Source organism: Chiloscyllium plagiosum, unplaced genomic scaffold (genome assembly GCF_004010195.1).
Source record: "Chiloscyllium plagiosum isolate BGI_BamShark_2017 unplaced genomic scaffold, ASM401019v2 scaf_9258, whole genome shotgun sequence".
Lineage (NCBI taxonomy): Eukaryota > Metazoa > Chordata > Chondrichthyes > Orectolobiformes > Hemiscylliidae > Chiloscyllium > Chiloscyllium plagiosum.
The window spans coordinates 4,006-15,072 of record NW_025210396.1 but is presented as its reverse complement, the minus strand read 5'-3'; the positions used below and the strand labels follow the sequence as shown (position 1 = coordinate 15,072).

Genomic DNA, 11,067 nt, shown 5'->3' with positions numbered 1-11,067 from the left:
ACATGAATAAAATGCTGCAATATTTGCCACTTTTAAGCCATTAGTACAATTACAACCAGTTAATAAAATGACAAATAATTACATTTCTGTTAAAATTATGTAATTATTTAAACATTAAATGCAATTTTTTTTAAACATGTCACAGTGAAGTGACATCAATAAAAAAAAATTCAAGTGAATCAAAAAATGAAAGTTCTGAAGGATCACTGGACCCAAAACCTAACTCCGCATTCTCTCTGCACATGCTGCCAGACCTGCTGAGTTTTACCAACAATTTCTAATTTTGTTTCTGATTTCCAGTACCTGCAGTTCTGTTTTTCTTTTCAAAATATAAACATATATATGTTAGGCTTTTAGTTGCAACTATTCTGCTGAAGCAGAGAAAAGAATCTTCTAAGCTGCAGGACATTACCAGATCAAAATGTGTGAAAACAACTTTACAAATTTATTGAACATCGTTTTCCCAGATAGTTTTCTTTGGCAACAACCACAGACTGACCTGTTTGCAGCAAAAGTTTCTTTTTGTAACAGCTGCAGTATTATATCTTTTCAATGTATTTACAGGGTAAATTACACTCCTTGATTGCTAATCTGATTTGCACAACCAGTCAACCCAACCAGTTTCTTTTATTTTACGTGAAACTGTCCTGCATGTTTTCACATGGTATCATCACAAGATGATCAGTGCATTCACTGATTAATACTTGTCAATGCAGTCATTTTCTAGGGTTGAATTGTTTCTTCCGAGCAAAATGGGCTAAGTGTCTGCATCCTATTCTGTTTCACTCTGTATTCAGTGGTACCAGCCAGCTCCAGTTTTGTACCTGTTGCAGCCTTGTAGCTTGTACAGTATCAAGTTAAGATTTAAAATTTCATGTTAATGAAATATGTTGCAATGCTTGAATGTAAGGCACAGAAATTACATTGGTCCATTCATGTACTAAAGGTTTAGTTCACTTAATTTGAAATTTCACTCTTATTTTGGAGGATACATTAGAGGATAACGTTTTAAAAAGACAGTTTCCTATCTCTGCTAACCCAAAGACTGGGATTTAGGACATACAATGTGACTGAAGAGCCGAAATTTCTAATAATAGTGAATAACAAATATCATGACAATAGGGTGTTTCAATATTAGCTGGAAGCCATTGAGAGCTTGTTGAGGGACGTTGGAGTTTACTCACTAATCCATGATTTTCTAGATTGGACAGTGGAAATGCAGCAAGGTTATAGCAGCATCAGAAAGAGCTGTACAATGACACTGCACATTAACATAGCCTATTCCATTTTGCAAAGTGTCAATGAAATTTAGGTTGCTTCCCTGCTCTGAGTGATACTAAACCACGTTCTAGTAAAACAGTTCCCGCAGATAAAAGGAATGATTGACGATCTAAACTGTACTAGGAGAAAGTGAGGACTGCAGATGCTGGAGACCAGAGTTGAAAAATGTGATGCTGATCTAAATTGTATTAAGATCCAAGCTTTAAAAAACTGCCTTTTTAAAGAAAAGAAACTGAATGAAATGGCAATCGTTTAAAGCGAAGTTTTCTAAGCGTAAATTTGAAGACAATTCTGAAGCTGAGACAGTTAATATAAACCCTTTATGTCCAACCCCTTTTCGATACTAATTGAGATCTTGTTTTTATTTTTAATAAATCCCCATTATCAGTGCCACCACTGCAGCTCGGGATCAAAGCCGATCTGTTGGCTTGTTTACAGGGTTTTGTGCACCTTACCGGGAGCAGTAACCACTCCCAGTCCGCTTAGGCGATGATTTGTTGCAAGAAAATCGAATTGCAAAATAAATCAGTAGCGTCTCAGATTTGTGGATCGCTTCACAACTGTTTGACAAAAAAAACCACACAATTTAAATTCAGTTGAAAGTACTAAGGAATACAAACTGGAATTCTGCATTCAGTTCTCCGTTTTACCTCAGCTTGAACAGCAATTTATCTCCCGCCCGTTAATTATGAAAACATAAATCAGTAATAAGGCGTTTTAATTCTTGAGAAGTGAATAATGAGTATTTGTTTATAGTTCGTTTTTGAATGTGCATGTCAATAGTCCAGGAGAATTCCCCCAAGACTTCAGGAGAAAGAGCAGTATGCGCCAGCTGGGCAGTGGGTCTGAGCCGGTGCCCCTCCCTGGATAGGGAAGTGCTGGGTTAGATCCCTTTTGGGGTGGGTGGGGTGGGGAGGGGATTAGATTCAGGATACCCCATCGAACACAACAGAAAGTTATTCATCATTTGATTCTCACAACTAAGAGTGTAGTCCATACAGTGTTCCCTCCTTCACTCCCTTTTAGACACCACGCTGCAACTTTCGAAATTACCTTTTTAAAAGGGGCACTAAATTACCAATACAAACTAACCTCGGGTTTAATTCAAAACAATAGGTTTATTTTATGTGTGAAATTTTAAAAATAACATTGATCTGGATTCTGGGCAAAGAAACTCGAAGAAAGACATCACTTTTCGAAGTTCCAGTCAATGTTTTATCCTCCGTAGTAGTCATGATTTGGAGATGCCGGTGTTGGACTGGGGTGTACAAAGTTAAAAATCACACAACACCAGGTTATAGTCCAACAGGTTTAATTGGAAGCACACTAGCTTTCGGAGCGACGCTCCTTCATGCGACTATCATCTGATGAAGGAGCGGCGCTCCGAAAGCTAGTGTGCTTCCAATTAAACCTGTTGGACTATAACCTGGTGTTGTGTGATTTTTAAACTTTATCCTCCGTATACCAGGACAGCAAAATATCACTAAATATTGCTACACAGCTCCACAGCCAACTACCCCTTGCCTTTTTAAGTCAGTACAATGCTGAGAAATGATCCTGGAAAAATATCGAAACCAAGCCATTTTAGTGCCTGCGTTGATAGTGTAATAGAGTACCAGAAGCAGGCGGGATCGCCGGACTGGGTTGGATTATACAGCCGCGGCTGAGACACTGACGGGGATTTGTTTGTCCCGGGGTCTTCCCTTCCGCGGTTCTGACCTGGAGCACTTCACACTGACGGTAACAAGTTTCAGTTTCGCCCAACTTCGGACTCCGATTCTAACCCCGCAGTCAAAGATTTCCGCGTGTTTTGCGGAACATACAAATGAAGTTGTTTCGACTCTGCAATGTTCCCCTTTGCTGCCGGGGGCGTGGGGGGTTACATAATACTGCGAGCGTTCCCTGTACTGTACCATCTACCTCCGTGCACTCTCGTTGAAATTCCTGATATATCCACCAACGGCAGCGAAGATGTGCACAATTTCAATTAACATCCCAAGAACGTACACTTAATATTACACACTAATTAAAGACAAAAAAAAAGAACTGCGGATTGTGTGAAGCGGATTTTGGGTTGCGGAGAGAAACGCAGGGAAATGAAACTCCTTGTCACTGTCGGGTTCGGTCGGCAAGCAGCAGAACGAGACTGATTTGACGACCCAATTTCCGGACTATCGCCTGCTATTAGATTTCTCTGATGGTCGTTAGCAGATTGCTTACATTTTATGTAAAAAGTTAATTATTTCACAATTCTGGGACTGCCATTGAACAATGATTTAAGTAATCCAGCGATGTAGCAACATCCCAGATCGATCTCTAACCCATAACGTTGCATGGAGAATATATTTGTCATTTATAGAATAAGATGAAATGTGCTTATTAAATGTTCAATTTAAATGGTGGAAATTTAAAATAAAAGGGATTCGCCCGAATGATGCTGCGTTTTGAATTTGCGATACAGCGGATACTGCCGCTGGTGTTAATCCAAACATTTAAAATGTTACCAACTGGGAGAGGAGCCCTGAGCATGCGTATCCAGATATAAGACTAGTTGCTGCAGTATAAATGCAGCACAGAACGGCTACACTGCTGAATCAAATAGTACAAGATTGATATTCTCCATAACTAAACGGGTATTATTTGAATTTCAGGGAAAAATAAGATTTTCAGAAACAAAAAAAAACTTTGTTAGATGTATATCGTAACTTGTTCCATGGTGGACCAGGGTGCCTGCGTATTGGAATTAGTGCATTCCACTTTAGTGTGCGAGCTGTTTTTGATGCAGGTTCGAATGTATGTGCACATCCCTCAGTGTTATAAAGATTTTCTTATGCAGTTCAGAGTCTGTGATCTATCTGCATATATTACATTTGGCCCGTGAGTATACATTTCTTTGCAATAATTAATGTCTGTGTATTTGCCTGTACAGCAAAGTGTTTGTAGAAAGATGCGCATATGTATCCATGAATAGATTTGCCTGCAATCCTGTGTACATACAACGGCACATACATTGTATATACATGACAAGAATATACATTTGAAGTCGTATGCATTTATCTGTACAGCAGAGATTCTGTAGATCTGCATGAAATACAGTGTGTGGATTCTTCCTGTAAACAAGTGTGAGTAGGATTTTCCTCCATAGTTGAATTTGTACTTGCATAATTCTGTTAGAATATTTGCATGCACTGCATTTTGTGTAAATTGGCTGTGGAATTCAACCGTCCGCAAATTTGTCTGCAATGTCATGTGTACATAAATGAAACCGTTGATACAATTCTATTTCTGATTAATTATCAGTAAATCATTTTTACAGCTAAAAGAGCATGTAGATTTTGCTTGTAGAGACACAATAATACTCATCATTATAGTACAAGTCATTTTTGTGTATATATTTACAATTGACTATAGAAAAAAACTATTACCTTTCATCACTCCAGAAATCACAGCCAATAATGTACTTTTGAAAATCAGCTGCTTTTCAATTGAAGAGAAATACAGTACCCAATTTTCAAAGCAATGCCCCAAACACAATTAATAAAATTATCAGCTAATCTGTTTTAGTGACATTGACTAAGGATTACATGATATTGTAATGTTCTTCTAATAGTGCCCTGGGATCATTTATGTCCATCTGAAAGAACCAACAGCCCTAGATTAATATCTCAGAGAGATGACACCTCCAACAGTGCAGTACTCTTTCATCGCAGTGCTCACTTTCTCCTACATTGGTATCAGCCAATTAAGTGTTGAAGTCTTTCAATTTGAGCTGGACCCATCATCTTATGATTCAGATGCAAGATTACTACAATTAAAACTTTCAACACCTTACTCTTCATGACAAATTCCCTAACCTGTCTCTGCATTGCTAATGCAATATGGGGGCAAATATAATATAGAATATATGTTCATATATATATATATTCATGTCTGCTTGTTGTGAGTATTTGATTGGTGCATTGTGTCTTATTATGTAAACTGTGCTAATTTGCATTTAGATAATCTAATATCTGTTAATATTGTTTATCAAAACAACATCCAGTTACAACTGTTGTGGATAAAGGGAAACTGTAGACACACTGTACTTGAATTTTCAGAAGGCATTTGACAAGATGCCATATAAAAGATGATTGCACTAAGTAGAAATATATAATGTAGTGGATAACACAGTAGCATAGTTAGAAGATTGGAAGGCTGGTAGAAAACACTATGTATATGATTAGCAGAATCTGTTAAGTGGATTGCCACAGTTCAGGGGCTTCAGCTTCTTCCATTTTATATCAATTACTTAGATGAAGAGAGTAAAGGCGTAGTACTTTTGGAGATAAAGAGAAATGTTTTCAAGGAAGGTGGTTTGGGCAGGGTCATTCATGTTTTTAAAAAGCTGAGAAGTAGATAGATTCCTGTTTTGCAAGAGAAGTTAGGGTAGATGGGAAAGTAAAATTTGAAACAGAGATCAGCCTTGATTTTGTTGAAGGATGGAGCACGCTCAACGGATCACACCACCTACTTCTGCTCCAAATTTGTATGTTTGTATCTGCAGTACAGCTTGCATGTTGATTTTTATGGGGTACATTTACTGAATATTTTATCTGAGATTCTATCTTTTGAATAGTGCAAGTGGAATTCTAAGGATTCATCCATTGTCTGGTGTTACAAACATTCAATTCATTTACACCTTGTAGATAAGTGAACATACTATATAAGGATATGCATTTATTATAATGAATACCACTCAATGATTATACAAAAAGAACTCACAAGCAGATTCAAGTAGAATATCTGCTCATTTCCAGCAACGTAACATTGTATGGTATTCTTAAAACTGAGTATTCTACTGAATATGGACTACATGTAATATAGATGTAAACAATAATATTGGGTAGTCTGGGCACATGTTTCCAGATCAAAAGAGTTCAGGTTTCTTTCCCTATTTAAGACTCCTTTGCATCTAGTGTAAATTATCGCAGAATGATTACACATGCCAGATACAACAATACATAATATTAAAATCTCCTTCAACTTTCTTTTTTACAAAACAAAGTCCCATTTACATCCATTATCAAAAGCTACCTTTGCAATTTTGTCACATTATAATTATATTCTCTTACCACTAGAGTCACATCAGCACCTTCACAGCCAGGAAGTGAAAGTGCAACATGGGGGTTTTTGTGGTACAGGCTGAACAACAAACTGAGACACTATTGTACTGCTAAATATAACCATATTATGATTTGTTTACATAGGTTGTTTCCAAAATAAATTTGTATACTCAATGAAAAAAAAGTCATAGATGTGCACACATCTATACTGATTTCCAATACATAATAGATATTGCAAATCACATGGGACATACATTCTATTGGAAATTACATGTAAATATCTCTTCTGGCAATTTTCACATTGAAATGTGTACATTTGTCTGTATATTTTCATGTGATGCCAGCAAATTGCATTCTAATTGATATTTCATTATTTTATGTTCAAGCCTCCTTTTGCACTATCATGGATGCTGTAGTATTGTTTCCACAAAATCACTATGCCTTTTGGAAAGCTTCCCCATCAGTTTTTTCTTGGTAATTGAATCTCTGATGTCCAAGGTAAGGCTTTTATATACATTTTTCTCACTGAAATGTTAAAAAATGGATCATAAGTTCATAAGATATGGGAGCAGAATTAGGTCATTCAGCCCATGAAGTCTGCTCCCCCATTCGATCGTGGCTGATATGCTCCTCACCCCCATTTTCCTGCCTTCTCTCCATAATCCTTCAACCCATTACCAATTTAAAAATTGTCAAACTCATCCTTAAAATTTACTCACTGTCCCAGTATCCACTTCACTTTGGGGTAGCAAATTCCATAGATTCACAACCCTTTGGACAAAGTAGTTTCTTCTCAATTGTTTTAAGTTTGCTACCCCTTATCCTAAGAATATGACCTTACATCTTAGAATGCCCCACAAGAGGAAGCATCTGTTTCATCTATTTTATACATACCTATTATTACCTTGAATACCTCAATTTGATTTCCCCTCATTTTTCTCAAGTCCAGAGAGTGTAGGCCTAAACTGTTCAATCTCTCTTCATATGTCAAACCTTCATCCCTGGGGTCAATCTAGTGAACCTCCTCTGAATTGCCTCCAATGACACTATATTTTTTGAAATAAGGGGATGAAAATTGTGCACAATACTCCAGATGCAGTCTGACCAATGACTTGTATAGTTGTAACTACTTCCTTACCTTTATATTCTATTCCTTTAGCTATAAAAGCCAACATTCCATTTTTTCTTTATTATCAGCTAGTTTTCTGTGACTCATGAATGAGGACACCCAGATCCCTCTGTACCGCAGCACCCCAAAATCTCCCCCATTTAGATAATAGGTCATCTTCCCATATCAACTGAATATTAGAGTCAGAGATGGACAGCATGGAAACAGACTCTTCGGTCCAACCCGTCCATGCCGACCAGATATCTCAACCCAATCTAGTCCCACCTGCCAGCACCCGGCCCATATCCCTCCAAATCCTTCCTATTCATATACCCATCCAAATGCCTCTTAAATGTTGCAATTGTACCAGTCTCCACCACAACCTCTGGCAGTTCATTCCATACACTTGCCAGCCTCTGCGTGAAAAAGTTGCCCCATAGGTCTCATTTGTATTTTTTCCCTCTCACCCTAAGCCTATGCCCTCTAGTTCTGGATTCCCCGACCCCAAGGAAAAGACTTTGTCTATTTACCCTATCCATGCCACTCATAATTTTGTAAACCTCTTTGTGAACCTCTGACACTCCAGGGAAAACAGCCCCAGCCAAACGCCTTCTTCACTATCCTATCTACCTGCGATTCCACTTTCAAGGAGCTATGAACCTGCACTCTAAGGTCTCTTTGTTCAGCAACACTCCCTAGGACCTTACCATTAAGTGTGTAAGTCCTGCTAAGATTTGCTTTCCCAAAATGCAACAGCTTTCATTTATCTAAATTAAACTCCATCTGTCACTCCTCAGCCCATTGGCCCATCTGGTCCAGATCCTGTTGTAATCTGAGGTAACCCTCTTCGCTGTCCACTACACCTCCAATTTTGGTGTCATTTGCAAATTTACTAACTGTACTTCTTATGCTCGCATCCAAATCATTTATGTAAATGACAAAAAGTAGAGGGCCCAGCACCGATCCTTGTGGGACTCCACCGGTCACAGGCCTCCAGTCTGAAAAACAACCCTCCACCATCACCCTCTGTCTTCTGCCTTTGAGCCAGTTCCGTATCCAAATGGCTAGTTCTCCCCGTATTCCATGAGATCTAACCTTTCTTATCAGTGTCCCATGGGGAAACTTGTCGAACGCCTTACTGAAGTCCATATAGATCACATCTACTGCTCTGCCCTCAATCTTCTTTGTTACTTCTTCAAAAAACCCAATCAAGTTTGTGAGGCATGATTTCCCACGCACAAAGCCATACTGACTATCCCAAATCTGTCCTTATTATTTTCTCTCTTTTACTATAGTCCTTAAAAATTTTACTGAAGGCCAAAAGAGAAGTCTGAACTTGATATTTTTGCTAATAGATATGCCACTGTTAGCCAAATGCAGATTTTAACAAATGTCTTAGCATGCGCTGTACACTCAACACTGCTCTTTAGACAAATTGCTAAAAGTATTTTTATTTAACTTCAAGGTTGTATCAAATTATTTAAAGTAAATCTAGAAGGAAAACTTGAAAAGATCTATTCATGTGTTCATTTGTTTAGCTTGAAAAGGGTGTGGTTTTGGATATAAGTGATGGTGAACTAGAGTGAGTGACTGGTGCATGTGAGAATGTAATGATAGCTATGAAGTGTTCGGTTTGAAGTTTTCAGTTAATAACAAGAGCAGCTTGATGTTTGTTAAGTTGGTTTACATGTGCTGACCATGAAAGAGATGAAAACAGAATTAATAAGAAATGGGATGCTAATATATGCCAGATTGGTAGGATGCAGGGTGGCAGAAGATGTAATTAAAACCAATCTCAAAGGTGATGAATTCCTGATGAAGGGCTAATGCCTGAAACATCGATTCTCCTGCTTCTTGGATGGTGCCGTGCTTTTCCAGCACCACACACTTGACTCCAGTCTCAAAAGGTGGAAGATTTCAGTGTACCAAATTGGAGGCATTACAGGGGCAAATGCAAAATTGGAGGGACAAGCAGGATTTAAACATTTTTAGGAGGCACTCATCAGCACTAGGTTGAGGAAACAGAATTGATCTTCAAGTTTTGTATTACCAAGCAATCTGAGAAAACGGGTTTAAGTGGAATAGTCTGGTGAATTGATAATACAATGATGTAGTTTGATACAGAATACCCTTTGTAGAGCATGACAACAATAAGCAAAACTGAGTATTTTAAATTAAAACCACATTTTTTAAAAAGTTATGGTTTCTATACAAGGTATGAATTATATGGGTTTGATACGGAGAAAGTAAATTGCAGTGTTTCTGGAAGATACCACAGTGATAGGAATACTTATTATGTTCGGACATCTTTGTACAGGTGGCTGTTGAAATGTGCAGTTACGTAATCCTCGCACCCGCGGCTCACGCGCAGGCCCGTTGGCTGACGCTGCCGCACCCTATTGGTTAGCAGCGCCAGATGAGTCTATTTCCGCTTCCGTTTCCCAGGTGAGTGGAGAAGGCAGAAAGAAGCTGCTCTTTAGCTACAAAATGGCGCTGAGTATACCCGACTATCTCTTAGAGCAAAATAAGAACAGCCCCTCCCCCGCATTTCTCAAATCCTAGCCTCCGTGCAAAAATTTAAAACTAAAAGGCACATTTGACTCAGCTCCTTGGGAGATCTGACCGAATTCACCGCTCTGTAAATTTACATCTTTCCTCCCCTCCCCACCTCCAAAACAAGTAAAAGTCAAGTTCAAGTTTGACAGTAGATTTAAATAAATTAACATAAAAACCGAAAAAAAACTTTAGTTGTAGTTTGTGCGCAAATGGAGAAATTGAAACAATTTGAAAAGTAGGATACTGAAAAGGATAACAATCCTCATTTTGGGAATTTACTTAATTATGCGATTAGTTTTTTTAAAAAATAAGCAAGTTATTCAGTTTATTATAAGAATATCGAAACTTGTAATTTCTTGAGCGCTAGTTTTGACTGAGAACAGAGAAAAGGAATATCAAGTTTAAACTGATGGATTTAATTCAATAAGATCATTTTTCCTTCCAAGTAGAATCTAATTTCAAACGAATCAGTAACTTACGGTTGCGTAACTTCTGAAGGAACCACTCAGCATCAACACTTTACTTTTCCCACTTTTCCAGGCAAGAACAAAAGTAGATATTTTTTGGATCCAGACATAAATGAGTATTTTTTTAAAAAACTTTTTTTTTCTGATGGATCCTGAGGCTGCTTCCCGCCGCCATTTTCAACAGTTATGATTTTTTTTATTAGTTCAAGTACATCGCTAGTAGATTCTACAAAAAAAATGATGCTGAACTTTTGTATTTTTGTTCTTCGTAGAAGAAAATGCAACACTTTTCAAAAGAGCGAATCTTTATTCGCTCTCGAACTCACAAGCAGTTTAAGCCAATAAATGAATTCGTGCCGGTGCAGTTAACAATTATTCTAACCACAAGATAGCGAAAAACGTATTAAAATAACTCTGATGTGTTATCTAATTTAATTTTCAAACAAACAAGCACACGTGTATATGTGCATGAAACCACTCTGGAATAAAGAAAGAAAACTTAGTTACACGGAAAGGGGCTTAAAAAAAATCATGATTTCGTATTGTTACTTAA

At 37.8% G+C, this 11,067-nt stretch overlaps 1 long non-coding RNA gene across 1 annotated transcript; it reads left to right on the top strand.

The window, feature by feature from the left end:
• The first annotated feature begins 4,079 nt into the window (after positions 1-4,079).
• LOC122546905 lies at positions 4,080-9,894 on the top strand. The gene is made up of 3 exons (XR_006310835.1): positions 4,080-4,158; positions 6,770-6,881; positions 9,809-9,894. It is a non-coding gene; the product is annotated as an uncharacterized LOC122546905 (long non-coding RNA).
• The last annotated feature ends 1,173 nt before the right edge of the window (positions 9,895-11,067 follow it).